Source organism: Tamandua tetradactyla, chromosome 6 (genome assembly GCF_023851605.1).
Source record: "Tamandua tetradactyla isolate mTamTet1 chromosome 6, mTamTet1.pri, whole genome shotgun sequence".
Classification (NCBI taxonomy): Eukaryota; Metazoa; Chordata; class Mammalia; order Pilosa; family Myrmecophagidae; genus Tamandua; species Tamandua tetradactyla.
The window spans coordinates 170,209,844-170,226,651 of NC_135332.1; the positions used below are offsets into that span (position 1 = coordinate 170,209,844).

Below are 16,808 nucleotides of genomic sequence, written 5' to 3' on the forward strand. Positions count from 1 at the left end.
ATTAAGTACAGGTGGCTTTCAAATGGCAGATTTTTCATGAACATGGGGCAAAGATGACCAAAGTTTGGGCAACTTCTCCTTAGAATAAATTCCTTCCCAGGAGGCTCATTAATGGCTTAAGAAAATAGTTTCTTGGTGGGTCCACCCAATAGACCCTCCAGGGTAACTTTGTGGGGTCTGAGAACTAAGTTGAGTATAGTCTAAACTGTCCTTCTTAAACACAGTTGCACACTTCTGTGTGAAAATCATGGCATGTGATATTTTCATTTGAAGGTGTTGGAGGAAACGTTAAAATATCTAATGAGCAATTACTTTAAAACAATTTATTCTTATGTAGGCATAAACTTGGACATCTAATGGAATTGAGTGTAAATGTCACAAGAATTTCCAAGGTTAAAAAAATGGCTTCCAAGAAATTATATGCTTGGAGGTGGTGAGGTGTGACTGTCCTTGGGGCTACATCCCCCATCCTCGGGTGTGAGAAGGGAGGGTATGAGATTAACTTGAGCCTCTGGTGAAGGTATTCTAATGGAAGCGTGGGAGACTTAGTTGCTTAAGTTCAAAAGAGCCCCCCTTTGTGGAAGACCAACTTTAAGGGAGGGCCCATCATCCACACCTCCTGGTGTCCATACCTGTGTCCTGGGTGTGGGCAGGACCCGCAACTGACTTCTGACCAACAAAATATGGCAAAGGTGATGGGATGTCACTGCCATGATTTGGCTATGACATATAGGACTCTCCTGTGGGCTTGATAAAGTAAGCAGCCTTGTAGAAGAGTCCACCTGGTAAACAAGGAACAGCAAGTGGTCCCCAGGCATGGAAGTCAGCCTCCAGCCAACATTCAGCAAAAAACCCAGGACCCTCAGTTAGACAGCCAGAAGGAAATGGATTCCACCAACAACCTGATTAATCTTGTAAGTTGATTCTTCCCCAGTCAAGCCTCCAGATGAGAATGCAGCCCAATCAACATCTGGATTATAGACTGGTGAGACCCTAAGCAGAGGGCCCTGGTAAGAGTCTGGTCCTTAGCTGTGCCTGGTCTCCTGATGCTGACTTTGGGATAATTTGTTATAAAGCAATGGAAAGCTAATACACTCACTATAAGAAACATGAAATCTTAAAAAAAAAATAATTACAGGACACAGCAAGTTTGACTATTGTTTAAGAATTTTTTATTAGGCTCCAAATTTTTATAAAATACACAGATGCAAAAAAACTCTCAAGACCAAATTTAACAAGTCTTCATGGAAAACAGGCATGCCAGAGACCTCTTAGCAGCAGTTTGAACTATGTGATATCTGCAGAGCTAAGTAAAAGGCACCCTTTTGGTTGGGGATGGGGCATACAACAAGGAGATATTAATTGAATCAATTGTGGAGATGATACTTTTCCTCAACTAAGTGAAGACATTGTGAAGGCTGTGAGAAAAGGACTAGAGAGTACCTTAATTCTTCTTTTTCCTTTAAACATTTTGCCCTGGATGGAAAAGGATCAAAGGGCATGGTGGGAAGTCAACACGGAATAGGCCAATAGCAGCTCCCTCTTTGGCCCTTGAGTGTTAATGAACTGTCTTCTGAGAGCTTAGCACTGGCTGGCCCCAGGCTCTTGAAGGAGTCACATCACATTGAAGCCCGGAACTAGCATGCGGCAAGTGAGGCTTTGCTTAGGGTGCACAATTTAAGGTGGTGCCACAAAATTCAGTAATCAAGATAAATGAAAGTTTAATGTAATACTAAAAAGTCAAAATTAATGCTAAAAAATCCATGATGAACAAAAATATCAAAAATTTAAAATAAAGACAGGGTCCAACCCTGCCCTTGCATGACTGGAATTCATGCCCTTGGCCCCCTTCACCCTCCTCCTGGCTCTGATCACCTGCTGGGGGGGTGGGCAGCTAGGGCAGTGTTTGCACCCGATCTGCAAATAATGCACCAGAAAGCCATGGGCAAACCTAGGAATTGGGCTGGGGTCTTTAAAGCCAGAAGCATTATGGGTGAATAGAAGTTTTTACTGTGATTGGAAAAACTCAAAAAAGGATTCAAAAAAGGTGGTTGGTACTAGGGAAGGCTGTGGAGAAAGATCATTGCATTTAATCCAGGGTTTTCTATTTCTCAGACTTTGTCCATATCATGTTTTAGTGCCTTGTAAGTCCACCTAATGTAATATTGTCTTTAAATATAAAGGCAATTCTTCATGGAAGAATTTGTCTTAGTTTGGGCTCCCCCAAATGCAGACCCCAACGAACCCAAGCACAGATGCTGCGCCTTGGCTGCCTGTAATTCGTAGGATACTGGACCCATGGATGGCAAAGCCGCAAAGACCAGCTCAGGGAGTAAGGCGGGATCCCAGTGAGAATTCCAAAGCCATCACAAGCCCGTCTCGGGGACTCCTAACGTGCATTTCTGCTGTACCGACTGTCCTCTGGGTTCAGAGTAATAAATCACTTCTAGTTGAAAGCATGACCGGTGGTCGAGATTAGTAAGGGTGAGATTGCACTTCCTTGGCCTGGAAAGGAGGGAATTAGTCAAACACTGAGATTTGGACTTAATTCTTGAATAGCCCGACCATGAACAGATAGAAAACCTAAGGTTACTTTTCAAACTCAGATCATTGTTGAGTGACAGCTAAATGCTGGGCCCTTTGCTGTTCCTGGCATGCTGCAGACCTCATTGAATTCTCACAACTACCCACTTAGAGAGAGGTATTCTCTCTTTTTTTTAAAAAAAAATTTTTATTATGAAGTATAAATATATACATAAAGCAATAATTTTCAAAGTATATTGTAACACGAGTTATAAAACAGATTTCAGAGTTTGGTATGGGTTACAGATCCTCAATTTCAGGCCTTTCCTCCTAGCTGCTTCAAGACCCTAGACCAAAAAAATATCAACATAATGATTCAGCACTCATATTCATTTGTTAAATTCTACCTTTGTTAAAATTCCTCCTTCTCCCAATCTTTAGGGGTATTTGGGCTATGCACATTTTGACTTTTTCATGTTGGAAAGGAATGTTGATAATACGGGATAGGGGGATGGAACTAGTTGATGTTCTGGAGAGGCTGGCCCCTCTGGGTTTCAGGACTTATCTGGCCCAGGAACTCCTCTGGAGGCTGTTGGTTTCTGGAAATAATCTCAGTGCTGAAACTTCTGTAGAATCTCAGATAGAGCCATAGGTGTTCTTAAGGGTTGACAGGAATGGTTTTGGTTGGGGTTTGCATGGGGTTCACCACGGTAAATAGCAATATCTAGTTACAGAGGTATTAACATCTGCAATTCATATATGCAGGACCTGAGACTTGGAGAGATTAAGGGACTTGCCCAGTTTCCAGGGCTAGTGAACGGCTGAACTGGGATTCAAAGTCAGACACCATTCTACGAATGTGGGCCTCAGCAACCTGATCCGTAAAGGGAGAAAGCATGAACTCAGTGGTTGTGAGGGCCCCGTGAACCGCTCCATGCCCTGACCTCCCAAACGTGGGCCTGACTTCTCAGAAACTGTCCATCTTCCCTGCAGTGGGAGGCTCTGTAAAGACTGTGTCCTGGGAGTTGGGTGACTGATGCACTTATTTTGGGTCCCACCCTTTGCTGGCGGTTTGACTTCAGGCAAAAACCTTAGTCACCAGGGAACCTACTTTTCACATCTGTAAAATGAGGATAATGAGAACTGACTCCTGCCTTCTTTGCAAGGAGGGCAGGAAGCTCCCTGAGATCACCTCCCCAGAGCCTTTTGATCTGCTTGAAAGAATCCTCCCTAATTGCCCAGCCAGCCACTCCAGCAGCTGGGTGAAAGTTTTATGGCCTGAGATTCCCACAGCCCATAATCCACACACTCCCAGAAGCACTTGGAGGTTTTCAACGATAGATTGGGCTGGTGAACGTTCTGCCAGGCCATTGGCAGAGATTTCTCAGAGCCTTAGTCATGTAATAGGCGGTTTCCCAGGGGAGTTCTTGTCAATGCCTCCACTTATTTATGCAGAATTTCTTAAGAGTCCCTACGCACACATGCAGGTTCTCACCCCTCCCCAGGTTTGTCCACAGCAGTCATTTCTGGCATCACGGACAGCTCCCGGCTGCTTTAGCCACAGCTGGGATGAGCTCTTGGCCCCTTGGTTCCAGGTTTTAAAAAGGTCCTTTTAAGTGAGCAATGCATGTACCTTCTCATTTCTGGTCTGGATCCTCACCAAAGCTTCGTAAAGCATCACCTTTTGTCCTGAAATACACTGAAACCTGATCCACAGGACCGACTGCTTCCCTCCTCAGTGCTGATCACAGCCTCCCCATTGTCCACAGAACAAAATCTGAAGAAATTAACTTGGCATCAAAGCGCTGCCCGCCCCCCATGCCCCTACGCCCGCCTCGGAACCTGCCCCCAAATTTCTTTTCTTCCCTCATGTTTCATGTCTTCCCCCTTGTTGCTTCTTTCATTGGGTCAGAATTCCACCTTTGTGTCTCACCTCTATATGCCAAGCCCTGCTCTCATGGAGCTCACAGCCTCCAGGGAAATGCAGGCGCAGAGACTGGCAAGCACGGTGCAGTTTCGTTAAGTGCCGTGATAGGGGAAACGGAGAGGCGGCAGGAGCCCGTTAGAGCCGAAACCTGCGTGGTGTGAGCGGGGAGGTCAGGGAAAGCATCCCAGGGAAAGCAGCTCCGGGCCCTCAGGGCCGAGTAGGATGCAGGTGGACAGGGGGCAGGGGAGCGGAGGACGTGGTCGCAGTGTCGGGGCAGGGAGGACTCGGATGCGCGAGAGCACAACGGGAGTTCGGAGCCCGCCGTGCTCACGGCGTTTATGGCGGGGGAGAAGCCCGTTCCGGAGGGCCCTGCATTTCAGAGGCCTGGGCTGCGTCCTGAAAGAAAAGGGAAGTCACTGGGGGATCGCAGGCAGGGAGCTGCCGTGCTCACCGTCCTCCCAGAACTGCCACGGCTCAGTGCTCCCACTCGCGGGGCCTGGGCCCCGACTGCTCTTTCTTCCCGCACTCGCCCTCCGCTCCCAGTTCTCCTCCTGCTGCGCTTCCACCCATCCTTCGTAGTCCCTTTCTACGGCCATCTGTTCCTTGAAGACTTCCTGTCTCCCTAGTCAGAATGGACTGTTCCTTCCTCTGGGCGCCGGGAGTCCAGGACTTGTGCGTTGTCGTGTCCTACCCTGCATTTCGTGTCAGCCGCATCTGTTCCTTTCCCTCACTGCACTGAGAGCTCGGCAAAGCCAGGCCCGCTGGGGTATTCGCATGGAATGCTTTGAGCCAGGCCTCCCTGCAAGCCCCAGTCCCTCTCTCTGTCAGCTCCGTGAGCTCCGACAGCCCGCTTTATGTCTGAGACCCTTAGCTGCTTCATCTGTAGAGTGGGGCACTCATTTTTATTGCAGAAGATGATTGTGAGTAATGAGTAAAGTACATAGCTAGCTCTCGGTAAACATGAGCTCCCTTCTTCCTTCCTCTGATGTCTGGTTCCAAAGTATTACTTGCAACATCTTGGGAGAGCATCCCGGAGGGAGGGAGGGCGCCCTTTTCCCATGAGGCCAGAGGAAAGGTTGGGAACACGTGCAAGGTCCTGCCTGCACTGGCTCGCTGGGCGCCCCAGCCCAGGGAAGGAACATAAACATCTGCCTGGAGCCTTGGTTATCAGCGGCAGCCGTCAGCCCATCCTAATCTGATCAGCTCTGTGACACCTTCCATGCAACACTCATCTTTAATGTAAACAAAAAGAAAATGTTGAAAAATGACCTGCCAGCAAAAAAAATTAAATAACGTGAACCTCCTTGTCTAGGATGATGCCTAAAACCAAGCTCTACTCCTTGGAGAGAGAAGGAAACAGAGCGATCTGCGGGTGAAGCTTTCCCTTTCTCTACTGCCCAGTCCATGTTCAGAATCTGAACCGTTGTCATTGTCCTGTGACGTCCTTGTCGTTTCCCTCAGCAGCCTCCTCCTCCTCCTTGTCACCATTTGAGTCGGGTACAGGCCATATCTCCACCTCCTCCTGTCCAGGCCATTTTATACAAATCCATTCTCCAAGCAGTCCCAGTACTGCTTGTCCACAAACTTGATTCTTCCGGCAATTTGGTGAGGCCGTCACCTGAATCAATAGGGAAAGCGAGGCACAGAGACACGGGGTGTCCCACTCGAGGTCGCAGCGCCGGCTGGGAGTTGGGAGGTGTCTGTGCAGGGTTGAGACCCAGGTTGTTTGAGATTCTTGTTCTCAGCAGCCACCCAATTATCTGCCGATGTGTTACCCTGCCCAAGGGATTTAAGCACCTGTGGAAGCCAATTCTTTTTCTACCTCCTTGGAGCGCTTGGAGGGTGCCTGGGGCATAGCGAGGCCCCAGTAAATGTTGGTTGCTTCAATAAAGACTGAAGGAGCACTTGAAGACCCATAGGAAGAGGGGAGTTTGTGCTTGAGTGTGGGGCTGGGGTGATTTCTGGAATATTCCCTTCCCACCTTCCTGCCTGTGCTCAGAGATGGGAAATTGCGTCAACATGTTTGCCTTCTCTGAAAAGTGCCGGGGAAAGAGTCTCTCTCTCTTTACAGCTTTATTCACACGTCTTCCTAAGAAGAGAGGCAACGTGGCGGCACTGGGGGTCCCGGAGGGGCTGGTTCATTGGGTCGTGTTGGGCTATCGAGCAGGATTAGTATGTTCAGCCTTTACGTCCCTTTCTTCCTTCTAAACCGGCCTGGATTCTGACTTGGTTCCTTGCACTCTTGCTTTTCATGTTTTAAACCATCCTTCCTCCCCCTGTAGGTACTTGAGGAGAATTTTTTGGCCAAAGAACTGAGGTGATTCCTCTTTTGACAGTGTCTTAACTAATTAAAAAATAGCTTTAGTAGGGCAGGGTAAAAGGTTTAAAATTCCAAGAGTTATATATCAGCAAATGGATTTTTCAACAAGATCCTTTCCATTTTTCATTCAAGGTAATATTGAGATACAGGCAGGTGTTACTTGCATTGGTTTGTCAGCCCTCTGCTGGAGAAATTTCTTTCGTGGGATTGTTTCAAAAAGTTCTAGGGCAAGGTGACCTGCCTCCCTCTTTTATACTTGAAATAGTTGCTGTTTCTTCTTTTTCATTTGGGGCCTGAGGAACTCAGTTTCCTCTAACCTCTAGTAGATTTATTACGAAGTAGCAGACATGGAAAGAGTCTCATGATTTAGAGCAAGATATAAAGGCTTTGAAGAACACCTCATCTTTCATTGCCTTCTCTTTGTTGTAACATCCGTAATCCAGCTCTTGGGAAAGGAGGGGCCCTGGGCTTGGGTGAACGTGTTCTCTAGACAGAAATTTGTCAAATCCGTATTTTTTTGCAAGTAAAAGATGGAATGTCATGTGGCAGGTGGCCAAGGTGTTTGCCCTCATGGCAGGGACTTCCAAGTCTGGAAGTGTGGGGATGGGGAGGCAGATCAATCTCTAGCCCCCATCCCCCTCTGTGAGTGCTGGGTGGGTAGGTGGGTGGGTGGGCTCTCTTTGGCAGAGGAATGGAGGTGCTGGGGCCGAGGCTGCCGAGTCCAGCTACACATTATAATCATCCAGGCCACTTGAATGAAAATGCCTGGGTGGAGGTAGGCATTGCTTCCCCAGTGATTCTAGTGTACAACGTAAAACCTTGCTCCAAGGTTGTCTCCAAATCTAAACATTATTACAAATCAGTTTTAAATAATTAATATTGTTATCTCTACTGACAGTTCTTTCTGTCTGTTGTCTAATGGTCAGTGCCCAGTGGAAGAAGGAGGGGTGAATGATCACACTCCCAGCCCCAGCAGCATCATGAAGATGCTACATTCTTTCACCATGCAGTCCTCACTCCAGTCCTTCATGGTTGGTGCCACCATTCTACTCAACCTATGAAGAGGCCATAGCTCTGGGATGTGGCGGGCCATACCTGAGCTTTCCACGTAGGTAAATGGTGGAGCCAGGAGGCAAATGCAGGTTGGCCCCAAAGCCTAATTTCTTTACCCTCCATCTGTGATTAGCACCCACTGGGGTGTTCAGCCCTCTTTCAGTCCCGAATGTTAGCAGTTTAGAGCCCCTCCATCACTGATGGTTTCAGGCTACAAGACCTGCTCTAATCATATCCTCCAGATTGTCCTGGAAACACTAGTGTCCACATGTCCTTTCCTCTTGTCCCAAAGGAGTACTCAATACCTGTAAAATTCCACAATGTCAGCATTGAACCTATCCCCTAGCCTGACCCTAATGGATGTGGCACAACATTTTTGTCTGATCTGTATTCTGATTTGCAGCCTTGGAAAAATAGTGCCTATCCCATAGCTCACCCTGAGCCTACATTTCTCAGAATCCCTCCAAAAACTGGGGACTGTCATGTGCAAGAAACGTGGCACTCAGGACACTCTGCAATGCTTTCTTATTGCTCCTTTTACTTTGTCCAGCTCTACTTCAGCTGGGGCACTAGCTGGCAAGAGGCTGGCAAGGGAGTCTAGGAGGAAATGTTATAAGCCCTCTTGGTCACCATTAAAAAACACAATTACACAAAAACTTTACAAGATGGGCTTAGCAGAGGCACCTCAGGGGTTTTGTTGACAGGTAATGCTGTATGTGTCAGCAATATGACCTGAATTCCCTCCCTCATGCACATTTGTTGCAGTCTTGGACTGCGTTACTGTAAGTGGGATCTTAGATGAAGGGAGGAAGTTGGTCCTGTTCTATTGCCATCAGGCTCATCTGGAGGAGCCTGGTTACTTCTGGGTGTTGAGCATAACAAATTGGAACTTGTGAGGAGAAAAAAAAAACAACTAAGGAATTTTGTATAACTTGGAGCTGAAATTGGAAAGAGAGGTACATTTATTCTTTTTAGCCTAAGGGTTACAAATTATGTATGAGTTAGGCTAGGCTAGGCTGTGCTGCAATAACAAAATAAACCAAAAACCAAAACCAAAACCAACCAAACAAAAAAAACAACTAAGGAATATTGCATAACTTGGAGCTGAAATGGGAAAGAGAGGTACATTTATTCTTTTAGCCTAACTGTTACTGATTATGTATGAGTTAGACTAGGCTAGGCTGTGCTGCAATAACAAAATAAACCAAAAAAATAAAAACCTCAATGGTTTAACTCAGTGACAGTTTCTTTCTCATTCTACTAAAATCCAATGCAGATTGTGAGTGCTCTTTAATTTTGTAGTAACACTACTGGGAACACATAGCTTTTGGGGTTGCTGTAGCAGCGCAAGAGAGAGATAGAAGAGGCATCTCAGCTTCAAATTGTTTCAGCCTGGTCATCATTTGGCCAGAACTAGTCACACAGCCCTGATATGACTTTAAGGTTGGATGGGAAGGCTGGGAGAGTGCATGGATATTGGTGAGCAGTATCTCAGTCACAAAATGGGATTGTCACTAGGAATGAGGCTCAGATTAATTCTCCTGTGTCTCCAGGATCTCTCCCTTCCCCTCTGCTTTAATCTTACCTCTCACTCCTCCTCCCCTCACTTTACCTGAGAGTAATACTCCATGCCTCTAGTTGAGCACTCTGCCCTTGCTCATGCTTTCCCCACTACTGGGTATGTTCCCCCCTTCTGTGATGCTTAGTTTCTGGTGTCAACTTAGCCAAGTGATGATGCCCAGGTGTCTGGTCAGGCAATCACTGGCCTGCGCACAGCTGCAAGGATATTTCGTGGCAGGTTGATAAACCAGAAGGCTGGTGTATTAAATAATCAGTTAGTTGATTGCATCTGTGCCTGATCACATCTAAGTGCATGTGATCAACTGTGCATGATCAACTAAGACTTGTCTCCCACAATGAGATAATCCAATCAGTAGGAGGCTAAGTCTTTTAAGGAAGAAGAGAGACTCCTTCACTGCTTCTTCAGCCAGTGAGTCTCTCCTGTGCAGTTCATCCAGACCCTTCATTGGAGCCGCCAGCTTCACAGCCTGCCCTGTGGAGAGTGGACTCTTGCATTCCCATGGTTGCATGAGACACCTTTATTAATCTCATGTTTACAGAGTTCTCCTGTTGGTTCTGTTTCTCTAGAGAACCCTAACTAACACATCATGTCACCTGCCCTTTCCCTCACCTGGCTAATGCCTAAGCATTCTCCAGAACTCAATTCAGTTGAGAATGCATTTGTCTTGCCCAAGGAAAACCCAGCATTCAGGTTGGAGTCTTGGTTCTAAAGTCAGATTGTCTGGTATCATGTCCCAGAATTACCACTTATTAGCTGTGTGACCTTGGGCAAGTTCCTTTACCTCTCTGGGCCTGATGCTAGTCTATACAATAGTACCTACATCCGAGGGTTCTCGCGAGGGCTAAAAGACAATACATTTAGAGCACTTTTGGCATATCGTTAGGCTCTTTGAATGCACTCAGTAAATAACAGCACTTATAATGAAATGGAATTAACAGTAATAGTACTTAGAGTTGCAGTGAGCCTCAACGGAGATGCTGAGTATGAAAAGGCTTTGTATAGGACAGTCTCGTTCCTTTCTACCCTATCGCAGAGCAGGATCAACAAACTATAGCCCTCAAGCCAAATCCAGCTGGCCACCTGTTTTAATAAATAAAGTTTTATCAGAACCCAGGCATTTGGTTATATACAGTCCATTTGGCTCTCACACTAAAACAGCAGAGTTGAGCAGTTGTGTAGAGACCCTGTGGCCACAAAGTAAAAAAGATTTACTCTCTGGCCCTTTAGAGAAAAAACTTTGCTGACCCCTGTCATAGAGAATCAACCGACCCTGCCTGTGGCTATGCCTCCCCTCCGATGTCTTTCTCTTTTGAAACATTTAATCTTGCTTCTTTAGTGTCATGTCCCAAGTCCTGTTTTAAATATTTTACAAATATTATATCATTTAATACTTGTGTATAACAACTCCATGAGGTGACTGTAATTATTATTCCATTCTTCAGATGAGGCACAGAGAGGTTCAATGAGTTGCCCGAGGGCATACAGTGGCAGAGCCAGGATTCAAATGCAGGGCCCCTGCTCTTAACCTCTGCTCTGTGCATGTGTTCTGAGCCTGTTGGAGAAACATGGACTTGGGGTGTGTGGGGGCATGAGAAGTTGGAACTGAGAGCACAGCAAACCAAAGAGATGCTGAGCTGGAAAGGGGCACAGGGAGCATTGAGATCAATGTCCTCTTTTCCCAGGGGTTGGCCAGGCTTTTGGGGAAACAATGGCCCATTACGATTAAGCTTTCCCAGCAAGGCCTGGGCGCGCAGGAGGTTAAAGGCTGCTTAAAAATAACAAAGCTCTTAAAAATAACAACAATGAAAATGTTTCATTATGGAAACTAAAAGTCAAAACAGAACATCAAAGAAGAGAGAAGGTTATAATGAGTCTCCTGGACCCTTCACCCATCATGAACAGTTGCCAACATTTGGCCAATCTTAATTTCATCTATCATCTCCCGATAATTTTAGGGCGTCAACCAAAGGTTTTAAAACTAAATCCCGAACATCCAGCTATTTTACATATAAATATCTTTGCGTCCAAATTCATCACAAAGGAGGATTTTGGGGGAGAAAATGCAACATAACCCAGTCCTTGGGGATGGAGCTAGCAGACCCTGAAATGGGGACGGGCACTGCCGGCCAGCAAAGGAAGGTTTGCACACATCCATCTCTCCCTGGGCCCTTGTCCCAGGTGAAGCCTCGTTTTGCCTGTGAGTAATGCCAGCGCCGGCCAGGCCAAGGCAGCTCCCAGTGGGAAAAAAAACCACTGTGTGAAATGCTGTGTGCAAACCAGGGCAAGGAAAAAAATGAAACACCTGAGTGGATCACTTATTCACAATCATCCTCTTCCAAACACAGCCTCCAGCCTGCTGTGGGGCCTCTGAGCCCTGCTGGGTGGGTGCTAATGTCAGCTGAGTCACCCATGTCATTCCTATTAGCTTATGACCGCGTGTGTCATTTTCTAGCTGCGTGACTCATCGGGCTGAGAGGGAACCAGGCAGCTAGGGGAAAGGAGTGTTTTATCAAACCTCACAGCCCCTCCTTTGGAAGTGCTATCTGTTGACTTCGGACTCTCATCTGAGCACCCAAGAGAAGGGGCGGGGAAGGTCTAGGGTGAGAGTTTGGGGGCTGTGTCTATGCAGCCTTGAGGAATTGTGGAAAATCTTTGCTCCTGCTCTCTGACCTGGTGTGTGATTCTCCACTGCACTCAACTGGGCCCTTCAGCGGCCAGGGGGGAGGGAGCCGTCTGCTAAGCACCCAGAGAAAGGTCCAGTGATGAGGAGGCTCCTTGGCTCAGCCCCTCATGGTGCCCACTCTTTCCCACTCCCGGGCTTGACAATAACAACAAAATCCCCTATAGATCGTTGGGCAGCTGTGCGCTGTGCTTGCCCGACATCCCGCACAGCTTTCTGCTCGGAAGAGAGCCTGGAGGGCTTTTGTGTTGTTTCTGAACCCGGGCAGAGAGGAGCTCCTTCATTCCCTTCCGCCAGCCCCCTTCCTGCGTGTCCCGCTGCAGGCCTTTCTCCGGCTCCTTCTCCATGGTAGAACAGAACCCAACGCTCCCCTGCTTTGAAACTCTCCAGTGGCTTCCTTTGGCACTCAACACATAATCCAACCCATCGCCGTGACCCTTCGCCTCACTCCTCACAGTGTGGTCCTTCCACCAGCAGCACCAGCCTGGGAGGGGGTGCGGGCTTGCTAGAAATGTAGACTCTTGGGCCCACCCCAGGCCTATGGAAGCGGGGGCTGCACTCCCACAAGATCCTGGGTGGTCCATACACGTGTCCAGGAGCAGCAGGGCCTGATGGCTGGCGCCCACCCTGGCTGCGCATTAGAACCCCCTGGGAGCTGTGCACTCTAACACCTGGGCCCGGCCCCCAGGGGGCCTGATCCAGTCGTCCCTCACTGTCACCTGGAAAGGGAGGTATCCTTCTCCCCATGTCCGCAGTCCAGGAAGTGGAACCTCAGAGAGCGAAGCCCTTTGTGCCTGAGCACGCAGGAGGCCGGGGCTGCTGGTGAGACTGGGCCTCTGGCTGTGAATGCGGAGGGAGTTGAATGTGTGGAGCTGTGGATTCAGACTTGTCTGGGTTTGAATTCCTGCTGCGCCACATACAAATTGGGCAAATTATTTATCACCTGAGCTTCATTTTCTGTTTTTGTAAGACACAAATTAAAAACACCAAACCTATGCCACAGTGCTAAGAGGATTAAGGAGGGTAATTGGTTTAGTATGGTACTTGCAACACGCCGAGAGCTTGGTAAGCATTAGCTGTCATTACCGTCACTGGCATTATTTATTTTTCCTCACCTTCCATTTCTGGCCCCTGAATGATCTGGTCTTCAGGGTTTTTCTCTCCCAGTTCCATGGCCAATGTGGTGAAAAAAAGCCTGAGGGGCGGGCCACAGTGACTCAGCAGGCAAGAATGCTTGCCTGCCATGCCAGAGGACCTGGGTTTGCTTTCCGGTGCCTGCCCATGTAAAAAAAAAAAAAAAGCCTGAGATCCAGAGTTCTCTTGTTTGTTGTGTGATTTCCAGATCTCCGTTGTCCTGATCTCTGAAAAGGGGACACTAGCACCCACCTCCAGAGCTGGGCTGAAATGGACTGATCTTGTGCAAATGTGGCTCCCGACTCATCCGTTGACATTTTCCCCTTCATTGTGCGATAGCCCTAGGCAAAGAGTCCTGAGAGGGTAAGATTAGTCCCTCTTTCCTGGCAGGAGCATATTCTTTATGGACCTCACTCTTCTCTAGCATGGAGGGGTGGAGGATCCCAGGGGAACATGTGATGGGTCACCACTGACCAGTGACATCATAGCTGCATCCGCAAAGCCGTGAGATGGGGAGAGAGCATGGGTTCTGGAGCCCAACGTCTGGGCACACATTGATTTAGCCCCCTGCAAGCTGTGTGACTTTGGGTAAAAGTAATTTTATCTCTGTTTTTTGGTTGCTTCATCTGAAAATTGGGGATATACGATTTACCTCACAGAGTGATTGCAGGGTTGAGTGAATTAAGAGTGGAAATGCTTGGAGTCAAGTTTAGTACACGGCAAGTGTTCAGTGATGGTTTGATACTCACGCTCCCCAGCTGAGCTGAATTGTCTCCACTGGGTTCCCACTGAGCAGGGCTTGTGATGTGGTATTTGTTAATCTCTTTCCATGAGCTCATTTCTGTATTCCTAGTGCTGAGCAGCAGAAAACCTGACCCTCACTTGGTACGAAGGGTTCTATTTCATTTTATTTTACTTTATGCAGAAGGAATGAGAGAATTCAGAGGCCAGCTCTGGAATTAGACCCAAGGCAGAAAGTGACTATAGGTGAGGGATGCCTGGTCCCAGGCTCGGAATTTCCCGAGTCCCTGGATGGTTGACCTGGATCCCTTGAGGGAGAAGATGGGGAAATGGGAAGGGATTTACAGAACACCTTATGCCAGGGGCTTGACTTATGCACACCCCTCATTTAGGTCCATGATGCTAGGAAGACAGATAGGTAATTATTCATCACTAGGAAGAAAATGTTCTCGCGGAAAATGTTCTTGCCGTCAGCCAATCGTGAAAACCCTCTGGGTTTTACTTTTCTCATTCAGTTTTCTTTCTGTCCACACTGCATCAGGCAGGGGTGAGGCTTCCCAACTCAGAATCTTCAGAAGGGAGGATATATCAGAAAAACAAACTTTTCTCTTTGTTCTCTGAAATTCTTTTTACCAAATTCTGAATCAGGTAGGGGTCCCTTCGTGTGAAGGGTCAAGAAAAATTCTCTTCTCCCACAGGTACATTTTAAAATCAATTTTTAATTTAACAAAAAAGATGCTCGGATGGCACTAACCTGCCAGGCACTGTTCTAAGTACTTTACAAATGTCAACTCATTCTAACCCTCAAGACATCCCTTTGAGGTAGGTAGCATGATTCCCATCTTAGAAATGAGGAAACTGAGACCCAGAGAAGTGAAATAAATTGCCCAAATTCCACAGCACATATGTCATCGAGGAAGGTGTCAACTGCCTTGACTTCAGAATCCTGGCTCATAATTCTCAGCTTGTGCCACCTCATCTAAGCCTCATAACATTCACTTAAGTATTACAAAAGTTATGGGCTGAATTGTATCTACCCAGAAATATATGTTGAATTTTTAACTCCCAGTACCTCTGAATGTGACTTTATTGGAAGTAGGGTCATTGTCAGTGGAACTGGTTAAAATGAGGTCAGACTAACAACAAATGTTGGAAAGGATGTGGAGAAATTGGGACACTTATGCACTGCTGGTGGAAATGTAAAATGGTACAGCTGCCATGGAAGGCAGATTGGTGGTTCCTTAGAACCTAAATATTGAGTTGCCCTGTGTTCTAGTTTGCCAAAGCTGCCAGCATGCAACACACTAAAGAAGGACTGGCTTTTAAGAAAAGGGGATTTATTTAGTTAAAAATGTATAGTTCTTCAGAGGAAAGGCAACTAACTTTCAACTGAGGTTCTTTCTTACACGGGAAGGCACAGGGCGATCTCTGCTGGCCTTCTCTCCAGGTCTCTGGGTTCCAACAACTTTCCCCGGGGTGATTCCTTTCTGTATCTCCAAAGGCCTGGGCTGAGCTGCAAGTGCTGAGATGAGGTATACAGAGCTGCTTGGGCTGTGCTACATTAAGCTCTCTCATTTAAGCACCAGCCATTTAAATCAAACATCATTCATTGCAGCAGGCACGCCTCCTAACTGACTGCAGATGTAATCAGCAACAGATGAGGTTCACATGCCATTGGCTCCTGTCCACAGTAGTAGAATTAAGCACCTCCCCCTGGCCAAGTTGACACCTGAACCTAACTACCACACCCTGTGACCTGGCAATACTACTCCTCGGTATGTACCCAGAAGAGCTGAAAGCAGTGACACAAACAGAGATTTTCTCACTGATGTTCATAGCTGCACTATTCACAATCACCAAAAGATGGAAACAGTCCAAGTGCCCATCAACAGAAGAGTGGATTACCAAAATGTGGTATGTACATATGATGCAATAATACGCAGCAGTAAGACGAAATGATGTCCTGAAGCACATGACAAGATGGATGAGCTTTTAGGACATAATGCGCAGTAAAATAAGCCAGACACAAAAGGATAGATACTGTGTAATTGCACTTTTATGACCATGGTAAAGGTAAAGTCAGAGGCTTATAATACAGGATATAGGAAGCCTAGAGATACACGGACACTAGAGATGGGTGGATGGTTAGCTAATAAAATTGATCTTAAATGTAAGAGAATAGACAGAAATGAAGGCAGTTCACTAGCGGGTCTATAAATAATATTACCATACCAAAGGTGAACATGATTGAGAGTGATTGTATAGACCCATGTATCCCACTGATTAACACTACAAATATAAATAAGTTCTTGCATAAACTATTGTAAAGGTATGGATCTTGTACAAAGAGTGCATAAGTTTGGAGTGTAGGGGAAAACCACTATTGCATGCGATGGGCTATGTTTAACAGGAAAATATCAACATACCATAGCAACACTAGGGGTAAATAATGGGGGAAGGGACAAGAGTTAAGGGGACGTTTAGATTTTCTGTTTGGTGAGGGTATGTTTATTGGTTTTCTTTCTCTTGGGAACAATGAAATTATCTAAAATTGAGAGTGTTGATGGACTGATGACTTTGGATATTATACATGATGCCTAATGGATGGAAGTGGCTGAAGGATGCAGTGATTGAGAAGTAGATTGCCAATGATGGTATATGCACATGATCAAATATTGTGCTGCTAGGAAGAAGAATGAAGTTGTGAGGCATGCAACATTGTGAATAAACCTGTGGGATATTTGGTGAGGCAAAATAAGCCAGAAAAGAACAGTTATTGTATGATCTCATTTAGAAAGTACTTATAAGAAAACAGGAGCCTAGATTGTAAGCTCTTACAGCTGTCACA

At 46.6% G+C, this 16,808-nt stretch overlaps 1 long non-coding RNA gene across 1 annotated transcript in view; it reads right to left on the minus strand.

Annotated features, from left to right (window-relative positions):
• Window positions 1-2,241: 2,241 nt before the first annotated feature.
• Window positions 2,242-16,808, minus strand: part of LOC143689042 (uncharacterized) — a 56,074-nt gene continuing 41,507 nt past the window's right edge. The window contains exon 3 of the long non-coding RNA XR_013178486.1: window positions 2,242-2,505. This is a non-coding gene — a long non-coding RNA (uncharacterized LOC143689042). The remainder of the gene's footprint in view (window positions 2,506-16,808) is intronic.